The sequence below is a fragment of the Camelus ferus genome, chromosome 3 (assembly GCF_009834535.1).
Source record: "Camelus ferus isolate YT-003-E chromosome 3, BCGSAC_Cfer_1.0, whole genome shotgun sequence".
NCBI classification, from domain to species: domain Eukaryota; kingdom Metazoa; phylum Chordata; class Mammalia; order Artiodactyla; family Camelidae; genus Camelus; species Camelus ferus.
In genome coordinates, this window is record NC_045698.1 from 84,215,107 (window position 1) to 84,237,113 (window position 22,007).

At 36.8% G+C, this 22,007-nt stretch overlaps 1 protein-coding gene across 3 annotated transcripts in view; it reads left to right on the forward strand.

Annotated features, from left to right (window-relative positions):
- Positions 1-12,809: 12,809 nt before the first annotated feature.
- Positions 12,810-22,007, forward strand: part of LOC102512466 (zinc finger protein 474) — an 83,793-nt gene continuing 74,595 nt past the window's right edge. For 2 of the 3 annotated variants that reach the window (XR_001366626.2, XM_032476578.1), the window contains exon 1: positions 13,854-14,288. The gene's annotated coding sequence lies outside the window, so the exon portion shown is untranslated. Of the gene's footprint in view, positions 12,952-13,853; positions 14,289-22,007 lie in introns of those variants that run through there. The other variant, XM_032476577.1, reaches the window with a different exon arrangement.

Here is a 22,007-nt window from a genome sequence, read left to right on the forward strand (position 1 = left end):
AATCATACCCCTAGAATTCAGATCTTTAGTAGAAATACACAAGGGTCAGAAATGTTGGAACCCACTCTTTCCACTACTAAAGAAAGTTTCTATGAGTTCTTGCTATGCAGATTCTGAGACAGGAAGGGGGCAGGGCACAGCCATTCAAAGAATGCCACAGCAAATTAACATCAAAATGGTGAAAGATTCAACCCCTAGTAGGCCTTGAGGCTCAGGATGGTGAGAGATTTAACTTCTAGTAGATCTTGAGCTTCATTATACGCCCACTGTAATATATTAACATGGTGAATAACACACCAACAGGCACCATGGCAGTCCCAAGGCTAGCCACAAAAGGTCAACGAGTGGAAAATGGCCAACTTCCTGGGAATCCCAGCCCCTTCCCCAGGCTGCTTAAACTGGTCCTTCCACTTACATAGTATATGAAACCACCAAGCCCATAAAAACCAGCAACACGGAGCCTCGCGGGGCCTTTTTCTCTCCCTCTTCGGAGACGGCCCACATTCGGTCTATGGAGTGTGTACCTACTTTTAATCTAAGCACCCAACCCCCACACCTCGTGGCCTTTCCTTTGCCTTTCAATGTATCTCTCTGAATAAATCTACCTTCACTCAACAGTGGCTTGCTCTTGAATTCTTTACTGTGCAAAGCCAAGGACCCACACTTGGCGGGGCACGTCCCAGGGGCTCAACCGAGACCTGGGACACAGCCCTCATGCCCCACATCCATTTTCCTGCATCAATTCCCCTTAAGCTGTCTTAGGCCAGTACCTTCCAAGACCTGGTTCTTTAGCTTTTCCATTGATTTTTCCCTGCATTCCTTTGTGGCTCATTGTGGTCAGAGTCCATTTCTATTGTTTGCCTCTCAAGAACCCTGACTGATACTGAAGGGGCTTGGCTAGTTCTCTCAGCTCATCAGATCTCATGATCCTGAATCCAGGGTGATGGGTATGGCTGTTAGTGCATCAAGTTAGATTTGCTCTGCCCATAACCACACAGCATCCTTGGTCACAAAGGTGTGTTGGATGGAAGCTTGCCAGTGGATTGCCAAATCTAGTACTAAAACGATGAAGATAAAAATTCAAGTGCAGACCCCATGAATGACCGGTCAACAGTGCCATCCATCTGTACAAAGGTCAGACATCTCTAGCTACCATTTTATAGACTTGCTACAGAACTTCACTACTCAATTCCCCAAACCCATGAAACGAAGATGGAGTAAAAAGAAGAAGCAGGTGTATATAATTTGGATGGACAGGCCAAATTATAGGAGAAGCAGGAAGGGAGACAGTATAATTTTCTCTCAACTGAAAAATGCTCTGTATTCACCGTAAACAGCTCATTCCCCAGAAAAAAGAAGCCCACAACTGCTAGGGCTTGACCACACATTGCTGAGGGAAGACCTCTGCTATGGGGTTCAGACTGTCAGAGTGGCAGACCAGAGTGGCCCCTAGTCGTGGGGTAGAAAGTTTTTCCGTGGATCTTAGATAAAATACTCTTGTTTCCAATCCTGGTATTTGCATTAAAAAGCTATGTATCTTTGGACAGCTGACTTACTTTTCCTGGCTCTTAGTTATGTGTAGGATTCAAGGATTAACCCATATCCTTTGTAAAGTATTTTTTCCTAGTTTTAAAATCTCTTATTTTTGTGAATATCCAAAAAATTCCAGTTACTTTCATTACTTTCACTATAATATTTCCTCGTGATTATTAATATTTAATTGAATAACTCCTTTACTCGGACTTTAAAACTTTGGATGTATTCTGTGTGAGTCTACAGACTACCATTTTCTCTTTTTACATATTTCCCGTCAGAAATTTGATATACATTTATTTGCTTCACAAATATTTCTTGAACAGTTATACTCTGAAGTATAGTAAATCATAATGGTGATTTGCATACCTGAGCACTCAATGAATGTCAGTTGATTCACTATCAATTTATAGCTGAATAAAGTACATTTTTTTCATATTTGCTCTAACAGACTTAAAACGGTCTTATGAGAACAAAATAACTAACTAGAATAGTAATGTGTGCACCACTTATTTTCTTTTAAACACACACATACTGCTTTAGGAGGACAAAAACACATTACCCTTTGTAGTACTTCTTCATGAAATCGAGTTGGTTTTCTCTCTCTTCCACTTTCTCCAAACTCTTAAGACTCAGCCAGCTGAAAACAAACATGTGGCTAGCACATTGGGGACAATGGGAAGTGTTTGCCAGCTCTACAGGAGACAGTCTAGGCACACATTATGCTTTCTGTTCACAAAATTGGAGAAACTACAGTTCCTTCTACTCAACACTGAAATAATCATTAATAATAATAATAACCATAGCTACATCAAGATACTTTTGCTTTTAGCTTTAGTAGGCTCCAGAGCTGATTCTACTTTGACCTAGAACTCTTTTTGTGGACATTTCTGCATTATATAGCGATACAGCATAAGAGGACAAGAGGTGGAATGATGCTTTTTTTTTTTTTTTTAAGATTCTAGGCTCTCAGTATCAAGAATTTAAACTGCAGTGTCTGGCCCATTGATCAGGAAGTAAAAGTAGTCATAAGGCTGTGTTCTGATATTTGTAAGCTATATTTATATTTGTGAGATAATTCATACAAATGGAAAAGTAGAGTTGTGCAGAAAGCCCAAGCCAAACAGCAGTGCCACTGAATGATCAAAGCACAAACACTAAGGCCATAGTCAAAGGACTCTGGGTTGAGAACAGATTCTTTACTTTGGGGCTGAGGAGGCTCATACAAACGTTGTTTATTGGTAAAGACTAAAAATGCTCATATGTGCTTTGGTGCCATGTAGTTTGAAGACGTTGCAGACAATACAATTAACAAACAAAGTGGGAAGTTGGAAATGTGTGAGAAATAATTGAAATAAGAGGTAGGTATGATATCTGTCACAAGGTAGATGAATTGAGAGGTGAATGGAGATACTGAGCATGTTTTTGTTTGTTTTAAAGTAATTTAGAAAGGGGAACAGAGTGAACCAGAAGTCTTTTTACTTGGGGTAAAATGGAGGAGAGGAGTAAGTTAGTTTTGAAGTTAACAATGTTTTGTGTTCTCTACTTCTTGTCTTCTGCCACATACCACTTCCAGGTACTCACCCAAATATAAAAAGTAGACAGTTGGTACACACTTGTCTCTGTGTCAAGACTGAAATGGAAAAAAAAAAATGTGTAAACAGACTGGGTAGAAGAATTCCAGAAATAATGAATTTTAAATATATCTTATTTGGTTACCCATCCCCTTGGGCCACCAAGGGAATGGAAAAGTGCTTAACCCTAGGGAATGGAAAAGTATTTCTTTTTAGAGTCTTTAATGCATATTCATTTTATGTGATTAAGTAAATAATGTTAGTCACTATAACAAAATAAGAAAATGAGAAGAGGTGAAGTTATGATAGGAGAATGGGTGAAATTCAGTGAATCAGAGTTCAAAGTAATTTGGTTGTATTGAAACAAAAATCAATGGTCAGCCAATTGGCAAAACTGCCTACAAGTGAAGTCCAAGTGATTTGATCGGGCCTGATGGTCCAGTGACAAAAAGCCAACTGTTCTTCATGCCGTGAAGTGTACCAGGGTTATTCCTGTTTTTAATTGATACAATAAGGTGTGCTCCTTGGTCCACATCCTTCCTTATTTGCTGCTTCTCGGCTCTTCCTGGCATCAGCCTCACTGATACTTGGAGTAGAGGCAGAGTGAAGAAAGTTTTTGATGGGGCTCTAAATGTGAAAACCTGTTTCCTAATCATTGCTTGAGATCAGCTTGAGAAAAATTATTCTTTTTCTTTCTGCTATCACTAGAATACTGCTCATTTTACCGTCTTACTTCTTGATTAGGTAACCCCTTATGCAAAGAATCAAAGACTTTTATACAATGGCTCTTAGAGCTATGAGAGCCTTTTAAAGCAGGCCCAGTTAGTTATATAGTTAGTACATTGTTGTAAACATGAGATTCTTTGGCTTCTACATATTTTCTTTTCTTTCTTTTTTTTTTTAAATTGCAGTATAGTCAGTTTATAGTGTTGTGTCAATTTCTGGTGTACAGCATAATAGGTTAGTTCATACATATATGTATGTACATATATTCATTTTCATATTTTCATTATAGGTTTACTTTCTTTTCCTACATTTCAACTATTTCATGGATCACAGTCATCCTTTCCAGAAGCTGTCAGGTAAAAAAAGAAAATTTGAACCTCATAAAGTCTGTGAGAACTCTGTCTCCTATAGGTACCATTACATAATGGAACTAAACAGTTTGACCACTATTCTGATATACTTATGGGAACAAGACAGGCTTTTCTGCCAGTGACATATGTTTTATATTTTATTCTCAACCGTCTGTATAAGTTTTCGCAAATAATTAGTGCAAGAGCCTATAATGCACTGACATATTTGAAAATTTAAATGAATTGATTAAATGAAAATGTTAAATGCATATTAAGTGAAAATCTTAAATGAATGTATACAGTGTCACAATGATCTGTGACTGAGGAATCCCTCATGCCCAAATAATTGAGCTGAATACATGGTGCCTTTTCAAGCTTGTTAAATGGATCCTCAGTAGAGGAAGAATATAATAAGGAAATAAGCAGTAATAAAAATAAGCAACTCAATCACCCCCTTTAAAGGACAATACCTGTCCTCTCATTAATAACAAGCATTTCTATTTCTTGTCATTTGCTATGTTCCTGGCACAGTGCAAAGTGCTTAAATGCATTACCTCATCTTATCCTCACAGCAACCCTGTGAGATGGTTTTTAATACTTCCATTTTATGGATATAAAACTGGAAACTTAGATAGATTAAGCAACGTGCTCAGTTAAAAATTGGCAGAGCTAGATTTTGAACCCCAGGTTTACCCTGTTACAAACACCATATTAACTCTTGCCATGCGAAGTGGAAAGAAAGAAAGTATTAGTCTCTTTCATTTTCTTTCTTTGTTTTAATTATTGGAAAATTAGTCTTAGTAACTCACTGAAGTTTACATAACAAGGAGATTGTGGCCAGGACAATTAAATGAGTAGACTAGCAATGACCATCTAGCTAGTGCCTATGGGTAAATGGCTTTGGGATGAGTGTTGACGTACAAGTTGACTGGGTGATGGAGACAGACAGTCCTTGGATAACTGTTACCTCCACTATTAACAGAGTTCTTGGACAAATTAAACTATTCAAAGACTCAGGTTTCTCAGCCAAAAATAAAGATAATCAGACCTAGCTCGCAGGATTGTTGTGAGGATGAAATGTTTGTAAGTATATGGCAGAGAATCTAGCTTATGTTAGGCACTAAGCAGATGATAACTGTTGTTACTGTTTGGTACTTGGACGTTAGAATTTAAAAGTAAACAAAGACTACATATTACAATTGTATATTATAAGTAAACAATCATGCGGGTGTTTTCCCTAAACACGGAAAAAGGGACAATCTTTATTTAATTTTTAAAAAGTACCTATTTTGTTACTTTGAGGCAGGAAGATTCTTTAAAAAGTAAATCAACTTTATTGAGATATAATTTATGCAAAATAAGATGCACAACATCAAGTACATAGTTTGATGAAGTTTAAAAAATCTATATGCCTTTGTAATCAGCACCACAATCAAGATATAGACTATTTCCATCATTCCATGAAGTCCCCATGAGCCCACTCCACCTCTGCCCCAGGAAACCACAGTTCCGATTTTTTTCACATAGATTAGTTTTATATGCTCTAGGACTTCATATAAGTAGGAATTATACAGCAAATATCCTCTTTTTTTCTTTTTTTATTGAAGTATAAGTCAGTTTACAATGTGTGTCAATTTCTAGTGTACAGCACAATGCTTCACTCATACATGAACGTACATATATTTGTTTTCATATTCTTTTTCACCATAAGCTACAAGATATTGAATATAGGTCCCAGTGCTAAACAGTATGAACTTGTTTATCTATTTTATATATACCAGTCAGTATCTGCAAATCTCAAAATCCCAATTTATCCCTTCCCACCTTCTTCCCCTCGGTAACCATAAGTTTGTATTCTATGTCTGAGAATTTGCTTCTGTTTTGTAAATAAGTTCGTTTGTCTTATTTATTTATTTATTTTTTTAGATTCCCCATATGAGTGATATCATATGGTATTTTTCTTTCTCTTTCTGGCTTACTTCACTTAGAATGACAGTCTCCAGGGCCATCCATGTTGCTGCAAATGGCATTATTTTATTCTTTTTTGTAGCAGAGTAGCGTTCCATTGTATAAATATACGACAACTTCTTTATCCAGTCATCTTTCAATGGACATTTAGGTTGTTTCCATGTCTTGGCTATTGTAAATAGTGCTACTATGAACATTGGGGTGCAGGTATCTTTTTGAATTCAGATTCCCTCTGGATATATATGCCCAGGAGTGGGAGCGCTGGATCATATGTTAAGTCTATTTTTAGTCTTTTGAGGAATCTCCATACTGTTTTCCACAGTGGCTGCACCAAACTACATTCTCACAAACAGTGTAGGAGGGTTTCCTTTTCTCCACAGCCTCTCCTGCATTTATCGTTTGTGGACTTTCGAATGATGGCCATTCTGACTGGTGTGAGGTGATACCTCATGGTAGTTTTGACTCAGCAGATAACCTTTTGTGTCTGTTCTTTTCTCAGCATGTCTGTAAGAGTCATCCTTGTTGTTGCTCAATCAACAGTTCATTTGTTTTTCATAATGAGTAGTGTTTCATGCTATGGACATGACATAGTTTGTTTATTTGTTTGTTTGTGTTCCAGACGGGAGCTATTATGATAAGGCTGCTATGGGTATTCATCTATGAGTTATTCTATGGATGTATTTTGTTTTGTTTTGTTTTTTGAGAAATACTTAGGGGTAGAATTGCTGCATCTTTAGAGTAAGGTACGTGTTTAATTTTGTAAGAAATTGTCAAATCTTTTTATAAGTAGTTGTATTATTTTACATTCACATATGGGGATCCCCAGCACATACAGAGATCCCATTGTTCCACATTCTTGCCAACCCTTGATATATCAATCTTTTTCCATTTTACTCATTGGGATGAAGTGGTATTTCATTGTTATTTTAATTTGCATTTCCTTAATGACTAATGATTTTGAACGTATCTTTTATGTGCTGTTTTTTTTGTGTGCTACTCATTTATGAAATATGTATTCAATTTTTTGCCCATTTTTTCTTATATTATTATTATTAAGGTATAAGAGGATTTTTTTAATACATTCTGGAAACAAGACTTCTGTGAGACATATGTATTACAAGTATTTTCTCTGTCCATGGGCTTACCTTTTCATTTTCTTAATGTTTTTTGAAGAACAGGAGTTTTTAATTTTTATAAAATCTATTTGATCAATTTTTTTTCTTTTTGCATCCTAAGAAATCTTTCTAGCCCAAATTGACAAGATTTACTTCCATATTTTCTTCTATAAGCTTTATAATTTTAGCTCTATGTTCAGGTCTATGGTCCATCTAAGAATACTTTTGGGTAAAGTATGAGGTAGAAGTTGAGGTTTGTTTCACATGGATATCCTGTTGATTCAGCACAATTTGTTGAAAAGACTATTTCTCCAAGACGCCCCTTGGCACCTTTGTCAAAAATCAGTTTGCCTATATCTGCAGATCTATTTCTGGGCTTCCTATGTTTTTTTCACTCATCTGTTTTCTTATTCTCATGCCATTACCACACTGTCTTGATTATTATAGATTTATAGTAAGTCTTGATCAGGTAGTGAAAGTCCCCCAAAAATATTTTGACTGTTCTTTATACTTCCATATACATTTTAGAAACACCTGGACAATTTCCACCTAAAAAACTGATTCTGATTGACATAGCATTGAATCTATAGATCAATCTGGGGAGAAATTACACTTTAACAATATGAATCTTCCAATCCATAAACATAGTATATATACACTCTACCTAGTCTCTAATTTCAGCAGTGTTTTATAATGTTTAATGTAGAAACTTTGCATCCCTTTTGTTAAGTTAATTCATAAGTATCTAGTGTGTTTTCAGATTATTGTAAATGGAAATATTTAAACTTAGTTTTCTTGTCATCTGTTGTTCAAAGAAACATGATTGATTTTAAAAATTGACTATATCCTCTTAAAAACTTTTTTAAATTAAGATTTAACTGAAAAAATTGTGCTCTACACTGGAATTTGACACAACATTGTAAAATGACTATAACTCAATAAAAAAATGTTAAAAAAAAAAAGATTTAAGGAGGAGACTAAAAAGAGACTGCAGAAGAAACCAGGTGGATGTAAATAAGAGAAGAAAAAGGAATGATTCTATATCATCACAAGGAACGATTAGTATATGAACAATTTTTGAAAGTAGGTAAATAAACAATAGTACTGTATCAGTGAACTGCTGCTGTATCACAAATCACCTCAAAACCTCACGCCTTAAAATAGCGTATGTACTATTATTTCACAGTCCTTTGAGTCAGCTGAGTGGTTATTCTGTTTTCACCTGGCTCACTCATGCAGATACACTAACTGTAGCTTGTCTCAAAAACATATGTGGAACCTAGTTTTTCTGTCTATGAATCAATTTATTGGGGAGAATAATTTTGACCATAAAAAAAAGAAATCTATTGAGAAGAACATGAATAATTTATTTCACATACTCGCAATATTGGGAATAACCAAATACTACCAAAAATAGTCGCTTGCTATTTAATATAAAATATTAATACTTCTCAACTAATTATGGTGATTCATTAAAAAATCAAAATCAAAAAGAAAGTATAAAGTATTATTTACTTATTAAATAAATTTAAGCCATTACAGAATCAGTAAGAGTTGCGTAAGAGGAGTCAGGAGCAGTGTTTGTACATATGAAAGTTGTTCGTTTAATCATGGATAAAAAGGAAATGATTTTTAAATTAATGTTAATAATACATTTATATATATACACATATATATGTATATAATAATATATATATATATATTCTAATACTTTTAATATACAATATAACATGTCCAAAACTGATTATTAATCTGCAGCAAAAATTTTTTTTATTGTTCTTTATTTTAGTAACCATAACCCCAGCTGACTGGTCCAGAAACCTGGGAGTCATCCCTCAGATCCCTCTGTCCTTTGCCCCAACATCCAATCCTTTTTGAAATATGATCCATTGGAGCTCCTTTACGTTTCTACTTCTCCCCATCTCAGTTTCAAACACTCCTGACAAAGTCAGAAATTAGCTCTTTCTTAGGCAACAGCCCCCTAATCAGTTTCTCCACATTTCACCATTCCCACCACTCACTTATTCCATACTGCAGCCAGGGTGATTGTTTTTACAAACACATATGACCATGCCATTCCTGTCATCAAAACAATTTAGGAGAATCTCACTGTCCTTAGGGTAAAGTAGGAAATCCCTGCTATTGCCTAAGGGATTCTGCTCTTGCCAGCTTCTGCAGGTTCAGTGCCACCACCACCCCCTCTTCCCACAGCCCCTATGCACTGCTACTATTCATTGCTGTTTCCAGACCAAACTGTCATTCATACCCTCTCCCATAAGTCTTTTTTGTGTGAATCACTGTTTCCTCTACTCTTCAGCTAGCCAACTTCATCTCATTCTTCAAGTCTCAGTTCAAATGTCATTTCTTTCTGGAGACTTTCCTTTAACCCCAACACTAGATCAACTCCTTTTTTGCACATGCATAGTATACTGCATTTCTTCGTAAAACTGACCTCACCTGTAATTATGTGTTCAATGTCTTCCCAACTGAACTTTTTAAAAGACATATATTTCATCAATAATTTAGTCATCCAAGCTTTTTATTTCCATCTGTAGGAATGAGGCCTTCCTTTATATATTGTGTGTGGACCAAGTACAATATCTGTTCTCAATACATGTTAATAAGTAGTAATAAAAAAAAAATACTTTGTCCTAACTTAGCATAGTTTCAACAAATAGGTATTACACTCCCAGAATCAATGTGCCAAATGAAAAGTCACTTCAGCTGTCTCAGCATGGGTACTTAAGTATTTACTCACTTGGGAGAGAAATGGGTTTAATTTAACCAGAATAGCAGAGCATCTGCTCCAGAGAGGTCTTGGGCTGAAGCAACTGGAACCTTAATCTCACTAAAATGACAAGGTCTTGGCAAAGGTGAATGGGGAATCTTTCCAAATGCTTGACTACACCAAACTGGCTTTAGTAGGGCCCTCACATTTACATGTATTAAAATCTACTTGTTTTTTAATTTTAAAAGGGTAAGGGTAACTTAATTGTAAACAAAGCACTTTTATCGTAAACTAAATAGTTTTAGAGTTATCGCATTTATATTTTCATTTGTAAATTGACTAATTCATTTAACGAAGTGGTGGTTCGCATTTTCGTAGGCCTCTGGTTATTTCATGAGCTGCACTTTGTTGAGAATGGTGTTTGGGCTTCTGAACAATGACTGCATGGTGAATTGTGAATAAGATGAAGAGAAGAAATACTTTCAGGTGATCTAACACAAAATTGCAAGGTTTAGGTGGGCAGAATGCTTGCATGATTACTGAAAAAATGCTCTTAAAAATTCAGTGACTTGTTCCTGGAAATAACAAGGCACCAGCTAAGAGCAGCTCCAGCTGCAATCCAAATAGTGATATTTTCATATGAGAAGTCCTAAATGATCCTTTAGTGATCTTTCAAGCAAACCACAGAGGAAATTCACAAACTACTACAGCAGACTTGCTTGTATTGACACTTGTGTACACAATTAAATAGGCTTTTCTCTATGTGTCTCTATTAAAGGGTTGCGTTTACAAAAGAAAAATATCCTCTACAACTAACTGTAGGAACAAAGAATAAAGAAACAGAAGTTGCTGTTTTGTTTCTCAATACATTTTTACTATGCTGTAACTCTGTACTAATAGTCAGCTATATAAATAAGTGATTAGTGAGAAAAATTGACACAATTTACTCATTTCCTTATGAATAAATGAATATTACCAAGCTGATTATTTCTGGAAGTAAATAATACATTTTTTGTGTGTGATACTAAGGGACCACTACATAAGCTACTGCTAAATATACTACATTATATTTAATCATCTTTAACAAAAAGATAAGTCTTTCATGATGGTACTCCAACTTCTGAGTAGCTATGCCATTGCACTTTGTAACAGAATGGAGCTCTATCATAAATATTCAATGTTTATTTCACATTGGCTAGAGATTGAGACTAAATGCAATGTCTGAAAAGATTTTTCAAAGAAAACTGGCTGTGTATGTGCTCTCTCTTACGGCATTTTCCTCAGAGACTGAGTAAAGTTTCTAATTGCTTATTTACTATTAGGATGATTGACCATTGTTTTGAATTAACATCCTGCTGGGCTAATATGGAGCCCAAGTTCTACTTGAGTTACATGTTCAGGACTACTTTTTGTGATTTTAAGACTAGTGTATAATGATGGCTAGAACTAAACGCTTACTCCATGCCTGCCAGACTATTAACAGAATAGATACAAAGGAGGAAGTGGTCTAAGAACAAGTGCCAGTGGTTTTTAGACTCGTACTAAAAGGCAGTGAAATGTCGTGGAGGTGTACTGAAGCAAAATTTCAGTTTTGGGAACTGAATGCTCTAAAAGTGGAACTAGATCTATGCAGCATTGTATTGTGGGTATCTGTGAGCTTGATTTATAATCCATTCTCAAAAGACCCTCAATTTCCTGGAATTTTTCTCAATTTTTGTAATAATTCCTAAAAAAAAAAATCATTATAGTAGACATGTCCTTATTAGTTTAATGTCTCTAATCATCTTCCAAAAACCTCACATCTTCAAAACATATGGCTTCCGCTGGGAGACTTGAAATCAGTTTCTGGATTTACTATACAGGCTACTTGCTACTAGGAATTTGAGAAATTCATGGGAGGTGTCTGTCCAGGAACCCAAGAAATGGAATTTTAGGTGTGGTTAGCAAAATGACTTAAAACTGCTTTAGTAGACCTCCCTGGAGACAGAAATACTGTCTATAGGTCTAATGGGCTCAAAACCACATAGTATTTTCCTTTCCATAGTGGACTTTCTCGCTGCTCCAGAATGAGTGTACAGCAGGAGAGAGAGTTTCTGGAATTCATATGTCAATTTCATAACTGTGAGTGGGTAAAAACTCTGCTTTTGCATTCCTACAGACAACCACTGAAATGAGTCATCCTCTAGGGGACAATAGAGTGTGATACAGGCTCCGAATCAATGCAGGCTTGATCATTTCCTTGGATCAGGTTCATGAGGAAATGATTGATCATGAAGAATGATTAGTCTTAGACTTGAGAAAACCTTAAATAGGCTTTAACTTTATTGTGGTGCCCCAGAACCCCCTCAAATTTTTGTGGCTGAGGTGGTCCACTTGATTGATGCAGATGCAATTCAGGAGAATTACAGATGAATGAACCTAAACCCCAGATCTGCAGAAGACTTGAGGAGGAAGGGATGAGGCAAGGCTGACTCAGCCTCTTGAAGTGGGATACTCTAAAGTGAGGTTTCTGCCCTTATGAGCCTCTGTCTTGCCAGGGGAGAGCCAAGTCGGGGGAGTGTCCCTCTTTATTTAACTCCCACAGTATGATTTTTCAGCTGGCTAGCTCCCTACACTTTATAGTACCCAGGATAGGAGGGAAGTTTTTCTAGGCCACTTCTGATTCCCCAAAACTCTGTTACTCAGCTTCAGTTATGTCGGTGCAGGTCATTTAGCAGTCAACTGCCTATAATAGAATTCTGTAAAATTACCTTTATCCTCATGTTATGAAAACAAGGATCCCAGGTGGGTGAGTAGATGGACATTAAAAATCCTAATGCTGATTCATTTCCTTTCTGATTTTCTAGGATAAGCTTAGGCAGATACTGGTATGACACACTTTCCAGTGCCTGATGGGAAGCCTGTCTGACTTGAGTGAAGAAGGAGAAAAGCATGTTGGAGTGTGATAAGTGGTGGTGGTGAGTCCTACAAACGCATATGGCATTCTCCTCTTGGTCGTAGTGCAAAAAGATCTGATAGGGGAAAGGGTAACAGAAAAGTAGAATTACTTTGCAAGTATCCAGAGCCTCCTTCACCCCTTTGTTTTCTTCAAAAGAGAAAAAAAAAGTCATAATGGTTGGATCTCGTTTTCTCTGCAGAATTTGAGTGATGGGAAAATTCTTATGAGAAAAGCAATCAAAGCACAGGGTGAGAATAAACTTGACAGAGGGCTGCATGCAGCAGGGAAAGTCTCTGTAGGCAGCCAGACAGAGCTGCTGTTGAGGGACTGGTAGGAGGGTCTCTCCTCTGAAAGGAAGATGAGAGAGAAAGGGTGGCAGTGGGAGGACCATGTTCAAGGACTGAGTTGAAAATTCTAAAAGGATGAGAAGCAAGAAAACGCTCCAAAAAAAAAAAAAAAGTTAAATCATGTGGCTTGTATTAAGAACACACCATCCATTTTTAGGCATTTTCCCCCACCAAGAGACTTAGCAAAGATTCCAAATGCTTTTATTTACTATTTGAGAAAAGGCCATTTGGGGACAGGGACTGAATTATGTTTAAGTTACAATTCAATAGTATATTGATTTGGAATATATGTATTTATTAGCCTGAGTTACTTCTTTTAGCTCTTTCTTCACTTTATATTTTGATAATACACTTTCCTAAATAGCAATAAATCTGAAAAATATTTTAAAAATGTATTTTTAAATCAACAAAAAAATAAAGTTCTAGCTGGGTATTACAAGGCTTCCTGCCAAGTACAGTAATTGTTACTTGTGGAATTTTCTTAGAATGGCCAAGGCATTTGACTCAATAACTATAACTTTGGAATGAGTAGCTGGGTGGAGACATTAGTCTGTTGGAAATTTGGTGGGTTAGTTCAAGCCCATATGCTGGAAGAAAAGATTTATCGATGGATTTGCTCAGCAGATCCAAGAAACACATGGTGTATGTTTTCTTCAAATCGAACACTGAATTTCATTAACCTGTGCTACTGGCTCCCCTTTTCTCCTAACAGATTGCTTCTTTTTTCTACTCTTTTTGCCTTTTTTGTTTTTTATACCATAGTAAGCTGTTTACTAAATTAAACTCTTTGGGATATATAAGTACAAAGACCACACTTAGGTCATGTTAAGAAGAGGGAGTTCAGTTACTTAAGAATACATGTAGACTGGAAACAACCACAAAGTTTGAGGAGCTGGAGCAAACCAGGGACCAGAGGACGCTACTTCACTGTTCAGCCAAGCAACACAGAAAGCATGGTTCCCAGCCACGATGTCCAGATCCAGACTTTGACGTTCTTCTCTCACGGAATGTGAGTTGAAACTGAATTTCCTTGTTGTTCTATTCCAGTTGGCAAGGTGTGAAACGAATTTATAGAAATTTAGAATATAAATGTAAGCAAATAAATTGCAAATGGTACACCCTAAAGTGCAAAAGTTAATTCAAAAACTTTTATCTGTGAAGTATTTGTTATGGATGTGCAGAGAACAATTAAGGAACAATTTTAAATTTTGAATAGCTTTTCACTGCTGCACATTTATTAGGTCCTAAAGGTGATTAACATATCTTTAGTTTCCTCTACCTTTTTATTTCAGTTCACTGACCATATTTGTACATAGTTAATACTTACTTTTAAAACTCAAACCATTAACACAAACAATTAAAAAGTATAAAGTTTTTCTCCTCTTTGATTTGTTCCTGTGTTAAAAATGCTAAACCATGAGATGCGGTTGTGCGTATCTCCCCTGATAACTGGCACACATGTGGCTCCGTCTGCAGTGGGCCTGCTGCTGTACAGGACTCGTGCGCCTCACGGCTCTCACCCATTCTGTTTTTCCCTTGCATGTAAGTCACTTAAAAATTCATTATTTCAGAAAATCACTGTACGTTTTCAGGGCATAATTTGCCTTCTTTGTCACTTAATGTGAATAAAAAGATCACTATATTTTCTAAGAGACAGGTTAAAAAGCTAGTCAAGGAGGTAATATTCCTCTGTTATACCTATAGTATCTGAAAAATTAACCTACCCCTTCTGCTGAGACACAGGAAATTTCACCCCAAAACTTCTTTAAATGAATTTAAACGTTGTTCAAAAGGTTATTTATAGAACCTTTCAGTTCACAAATCCCTAGAAGTTAATTTGCTTTGCTTAGAATTCAGTCCTTGACCACACAGAGAGGGAAGTTCAAAAAGCAGTAGAGTCCCAACTCACTGGAAGTTAGCTGGGGAAACATTGTGCTTCAGCTGATTTTAGACTCGGGATGTAGCTCATTAACATTTTGTAAATATGAAGCATCCAAGAACCACATTTATTACAAATCCAAGAGTAAGGTGAGGTCACCTGTTTCAAACTTGTTAGAAATTTGCTTTGGGATTTTATGGGGAATGTGGCCCCCCTTGTGTGACTTCCTGAACTGCAGGGGTGGAAAAGCTAAAATCTACACCTCTCAAGGTCTGCTGAAGTTAAGGGTAAAGGATTAGGTTCTACAGTCAGATGGGATGCACAAAATTGGAAACTTAGGTTAAAGCAGAGGTTCCACTTGTTCGGTTTCTGCTGATTTTGCTGGTAAGCATGAACTGTGCAGGAATTAGGATTCCCTGCTGCCGAGGAGTCCCCCACATCTCTTCAGCAGCTTTACAGGGCTAAGGTCTAGTACTGAGCCTAGGAGGGGCAGGATGGCTCTAGAGCTAACAGCTACACATACCCCTGAATTGCAGCTATGCTAACTGTTCTGAGAGCAACGTTTCCAGGGACAGCTTCCAGATTTCCAGCTTCCCTCAATGTGGTCAAGGTAGCAGCTCCCTTAGTGGGCCAGAATCATTCTGAAATTATTTCTGGACTCCAATTCTCCATCTCTCTCGATGATTTTTAAAAGGACCTAATTCTTGAGTTAAATTACTTCCTGCTTGAACTAGAGTATTTTCTGTTGTCTGTGACCAAATCTTGATTGATAATAGTGTTTGAGACAGTGGGTTATGTACTTAACCTACTTGGGTTTGAAGGAAGTGAGGATTGACCTACCATCAAATGATGGAATAATAGTAATCTATGGTGGCTAATGGTGAAATAGTTACATAAATCGTTACCTGTATTCACCTGCACTGAAGTGCCTAGAGAACATGGCTTTGATAACTGAGTGATAAGCTGGCACAGTATGAAGACATATGGATAGGGATAAACTGGCTGCTGCAGACTGCAGTGGAGAGATTAAAAAGAGAAATAAAGAATTCAAGGCTTTAAATTATCCACTCCATGTGGTTAGAGAACCAGGGAATTTTTAGCTTTAAAAGAATCCTCTTTCTTGTGGCTGTTGGTTGCCAGAAATCAGAGTCTGACGCTATGGCTTGTTAAATTACAACATGGGTTGAATTCAAAGATTTGCCAGGTTTCTTACAGGAAAATGCATATCTTGGGAAAAAGTAAGATGCTGGGATTTGGTGAGATGATCCTTGGAAGGATTTGGAAAATTCTGCTTACCTCAAAACTAAGCCCACTGACTTTCAAGTGACAGCAAATATTGCCCCTTTGTCCTGTGTTCTAATCTTTCCTTGCTTTAAAAACCTGCGGCGACCTTTGTTGAAGTTGTCACCTTACCTGGGGATACTAATGTTCCATACCACTTAAAGCATTTCTTCCAGACCTATAAGTAGAATCTGATATCACAGAAACCTAATTACAAAGCCATACATGAAAGGAAAATACGTTGCTCTTCAAAACACTGCAAAATTTTACTTAAAAGAACTAAAGGAATATGCTGATTCTCACAAGAGCCTCATTGTACAGAAAAAGCTGGCCTGATAGAAGAGTGATATGGCTTATTGAAGACAGTACTTGTGATGCTAGCTGGAAGTGAACTCCTTGTAAATTGGGGTCCACATAGAAGATGAAATCTGTTCTCAACCAGTGACTAGTGTATATATGGGTCTGGACAGGAAGAGGTGCAATTGGGAATAGCACTGTTCATGGTATGCTGACCACAGTCTTGCCAAACTTGCTTCTACCTTACTAAGACTAGGGTTACAAAGCTCTCATTGGCCAGGACTAAGTTCCATGTCAACCCTCAGTAATCAAGCATCAAGTCCACACAAAACAAATGGTTTGAGAAGAGGTCAGATAGTAGTTTTCCAAAGGAATATCTGAATATGCTTGCCAGAAGAAGGGAAGGGAATTCTGGATACCAAAACAACTGCCATGTCATCTAGGAAGCCATTGCCCCATGTATCCCTTATACCTTCATAAACCCTGAAAATCTACCACAAGCAAATCATTGCTGTTGTTTAAAATTTGCTCTTTTAAAAGTGGCAAACACTTTCTACTTAGGGTATTATCCTCATTGTAAAGATGAGAGATTAAGTAATCTGTGTGAAGTGGTAGAAATGGGACTTCATACAGAGCTGTTTGACCACAAAGCCCCTACTCTCAAAGAAAACAAAGTAAGTAAATCATATACATGCTGTAAAATTTAAAAGGTGCAGTTAAGGAATCTATAGTGAAAAATAAATTTCCCTTTCACCTCTGCCTCTTAGATACCAATTTACCTGGGGTAACTGTTAGCAATTTCTTGTGTATACTTTATGTATATATGTACACAGGTATACAAGTATACACAAATATTTATCCTAAAAACACAAAAAGATAGTATCATAAGATTGTTTTATGCTTTAAAAAATATATATCCATGTACCTATCATGGTGACCATTGCATATTAGTACAAGCAGTGTGGCCTTACTGGTTTTGCTAATATCTACACAGTACTTATTGTCTATATAGAGCTTTATTTGTGTAACGATCCTTACTTACTCATCTTAAAGTTCTTTCTAATATTTTGCTTTTATTTAAAAAATGCTGCAATGAATATCCTTGTATAGATAGCTTTTTGCTCATATTTGAATATATATGCAGGATATAGTACTGAAAAGAGGGTTTTTGAATAAAAGGGTCTGTGTGTTTTTAATTTGTTAGTCACTGTCAAATTGCCTTCCAAAAGGATGATTTCCTCCTGCCAAGAGGAAGGTTTTCACTCCTGTCAGCAGTATATGAAAGCACCTATTTTCCTGTAGTATCCTACTCAACTCAGGGTGTACTCAAGCATTTTGATCTTAATCAATCTGATAAATAGAAATGGTAATTTTTCTTATAGGTTTAATTTGAATTTCTTTTATTATGAATGATTTTGAATGTCATAAGTCTAAAAGTAATTTGTATTTCCAGTCGTGTTAAGTGTTTATAACCTTAATCTCCTGAGTTGTTAGTCCTTTCAATTTGATTTATGGTAGTTAATTATAGATTAATGAAATAAGCTATATTTTCTTCTGTGTTACCAATAGTATCCTCATTTGTTTACAGTACTATTATTCTAGGCAGAATCTTATTTTCAGTTCTTTGATCGTTTCTAGAGCTGTGTTTTAAAATATGGAAGTCTTTTTGGTGTAAAAAGTGAGAGTGGGATCCCACTTTCCTTTCTTTTCTAGATAACAAAAGTTCCCATTTCAACAACTATGTAATGTTGCTTTCTTGAGAAGATTCTCAAAGATAACATCTTAACAGTTCTATCTACCTTGTACCCCTCACAGTCCAGCAATTTATCAGTGCCTTTCAAACTGCTTCCTCAGAGTTAGACGTTGTTTTATTTTATTTTATTATTTATTTAGTTATTATTTTCATTGAGAAATAATTGACATGTAACATTGTGCAAGTTTAAGGTGTACAACATGTTGATTTCATATGCTGTACACCTTAAACTTGCACAGTGTCACATGTCATTTGTATATTGCATAAATGACTCAGAGAGGTGAAGTCATTGCCAATGTCACACAGGCAGTAAGTGCAGAAGCAGAGGTTGGACAGCTCTACCATGCTGACTGACAGAAAGGATGAAGACTGGCAGGGTGGTTGGGACTTCAGAGGTCAGAAGCCTCATAAGTGAGCAGGCCAGGATGGAAGGAGGATGAGAAGACAGAGAGAGCCCTGCCACTCAGGTGACTTGGAAATTTGTCCTTGTAGCCAGCTCTCTCTCCTTCCCACCCCAGGGGCAACCCCAGTGTAGACGATAGAGCTGGGGTGGGGCAGAGGTACAGCAGGACATAATGTGGCGAATTCCCTCCCTTAAGCCACTGAAATAGCTCATTTAAAAGAACAAATGGACTGGGTGGTCAGAGAGAATGCAAGATCCCACTATTCCCAGCAATTAAACAGCCTGTGGGCTACATCCAGGTCCACAAGGAGGTAGAGAGACATACAGGGAAGGCTGGCTCCTACATCTGCTGAGACATGCAAGCACTCGGACCCACACTGCAGCCCCTGACACAGACTCTTTCAAACATGGATCAGGCTGGAGTCTAGCTGCTACAACCCATGGGAGAGGGACGGAACCAGAGGCAGGGATTAGTGTGAGATGGCTTGGAGCTCCCAGAAATCTGTCGTCTGTCAGTCTGCTGGGTATTTTCCCTGAGGCTTATCTGGTCTTGAGCACTCCTGCCAAGGAATGGCTCAGGCAGCCAGTGACCACATGGAAAACCTTGCCTGTTGTTTTGATACTGATGGCTCTCAGGAAGATGGCAACTATTCAAGAAGGTTGTACACACTTCTGAGATTTTATGTACCTAATCTTTTAAAAATAAGCCCTAGATTTTCTAAAGCATGGTATAGCACCTAGTTTGAACTTGGTTAAGTTCATGAAAGTAACCAAAAAAATAGTGTAGGCCTCTGAGTGTAAGCACATGAACAGATTTCTAAGAGAACTTACTTAAACCTTCTGAAATCTGTATCTTTTCACAGGTAACTATATATTATTATTTTAAGAACTTGATTATTATTAGATCGTTAAGTGTTGTGTCTAACAACAAGATTTTTCTGGGATTAAAATGAAATAAATAAGTAGACAAATTGCCTTAATATTGATTAATAACAAGATCTCTTAGAAAATGTATATAGTATTGGGTACTCAGCCTAATAATCCAGGTGTACTTTTTATAGTAAGAATTCATAATACTTTCTGGATTCTTACCAGCTGCAATAAAAAATCAACTCACTTTATAACACCACCTTTCTGCCCAAAAGTGAAAAATAGAAAATAAGGAAAGTAGTGACTGTTGCTATTAACAGAAAGTGATATTTGTGTTTCAATTTGGTAAAATAATTTATGTGATTAAGGAGAAGTGAGGCACGTTGGAGGCAGTACAGGGTAGGAGTCAGACACAATGCCAATTCTGTCTCTGCTTCGTATGTAGGGATAGTTACCTTACATCTCTGAGCTCCCTCAGCCTTTTATTTTGTAAAATGGGGTAATAAAAACTATCTTAGAAGATAGTTGAGAGGATAATGGCACATAGCAGTCATTCAAAAATGATTTCGTTCACTTTTATTAATAATATGGAAAGTAAATTGTCAACCAAGAACAAAATGTTCTTCCTTTGAATCTAAGAGAATTAGGTTCCCAAGCTAAAGCTTGTTACAGTTACTAAATGTAAATTAAACCACTATTTCTTTGGACTGTAGACCTTTTTTATATCTAGTAGGACAGAAACAGTTTAGAACTTGTAGGTGACTTTATAGTATAAAAATCAATGCTTTTTGGGTGGAAATATTACTCCCCTAAATTTGGAAACATTGTGTGTCCCTGAGCAAGTCTCCCAGCTACTATCTGCCACAGTGTTATTATTTCTAAAATACTTGTGATGAGGAGCCACTTTCAGGCTAAAATTAAAGGACATAATGGTTTTGTTTTGGAAAAAACTGATTCATCAATATTTTTTCCCATGTCTATAAAAAGTATTTGAAAATGAAACAAAACAAAGTAGTAAAAATTTTGGTATGTACTTTTTCCTTGGATAATGAGGAACTCATTCAAGTCCTCTTGAAAAAGATTCTTTTGTGCTCTGGTCAAGGTGGCCTACTTTCTTTTTGTGTTGAAGGGCTTTGAAATTAGAAGTTATTTGTATTTTCCCAGGGAGTGGCTGCTTTGGGAAGAAAGAAAATTATATGCCTGAAGAACATGGTTGGCCAATTTATTGTTGTTTATGTCTATACTAGGCCTAAAAGGAAATGCATAGAATCCAAGTTTGGTTTTTTTCCCCTGAGATACAGTGTCCCATTTTGTGTGTGTGTGTGTGTGATGGAATAATATTTTTTCCCTTGTTTTAGTATTCAGATGTGAATTATTTGAGATCACATTCTGAACCAAACCACATTTATTTGTAAGAAATAGAGGGAAAAGAACATATCAGAAATCTTTCCCTTACAAGAAAGTTTTAGTAAAAGTGTTTTCCCTCTTCTGCAAGATTGCTTAAGTGCATTTTAATTCCTCTGAAGTGTTCATTTTGAAAAACTGTCTACAAAAATAAATTACTCCCTCTGAAATGATTTTGTATTCATATGAACTTGTTCCTATGTCCTGGGTGGGAAATGAGTAGCTCAGTCACCTGGGATATTATGTAGCTTGGGACTGTCAAAAGGAATGTGTAACCACAGTTATCCTTAGATCAAAAAGAGTTTGCAGTGGACACATAGAATAAATTGATTTGTAAAATACAGATGGTAGAGTCAAAAAGGAATCTTTAAAACCTGGTGTTGGCAGAATGATTTCATTCATTTGTGCTCAGTGCCCTCTCCTGGTCACTGTGAGTAATGTTCAGGAGCTTATTCATTTTCTACATCTGCTTTGGTATGAAACATGATATGTACAGCCATACATGTACTCCAAGCTGGGCTTCCTATATGAGGAAAGAAATCTGAAGAGAAGTGACTCTTAACTTTACAAGAGTCGGAGTCTCATTTCCCTCCCTCACCCTAGTACCTTGATCATCAAGCAATATTTGATTAGCCTTGTACGGTAGGGTAACTTTTATTTGTTACCTGGCCTGCACTTCTCTTTTTCTTATGAATTCACCATCAATCCAAGGGAATCCTGCATCTGACCTGTTTGTACATGACAGGAGTGAGGTGTGGAACAGATGAGAAAAGAAACATTCTCCTCCTCTCCGACGCTCATTCATATAGTAGCAGCATTTATGTAAGCCCCAGGGAAAGGG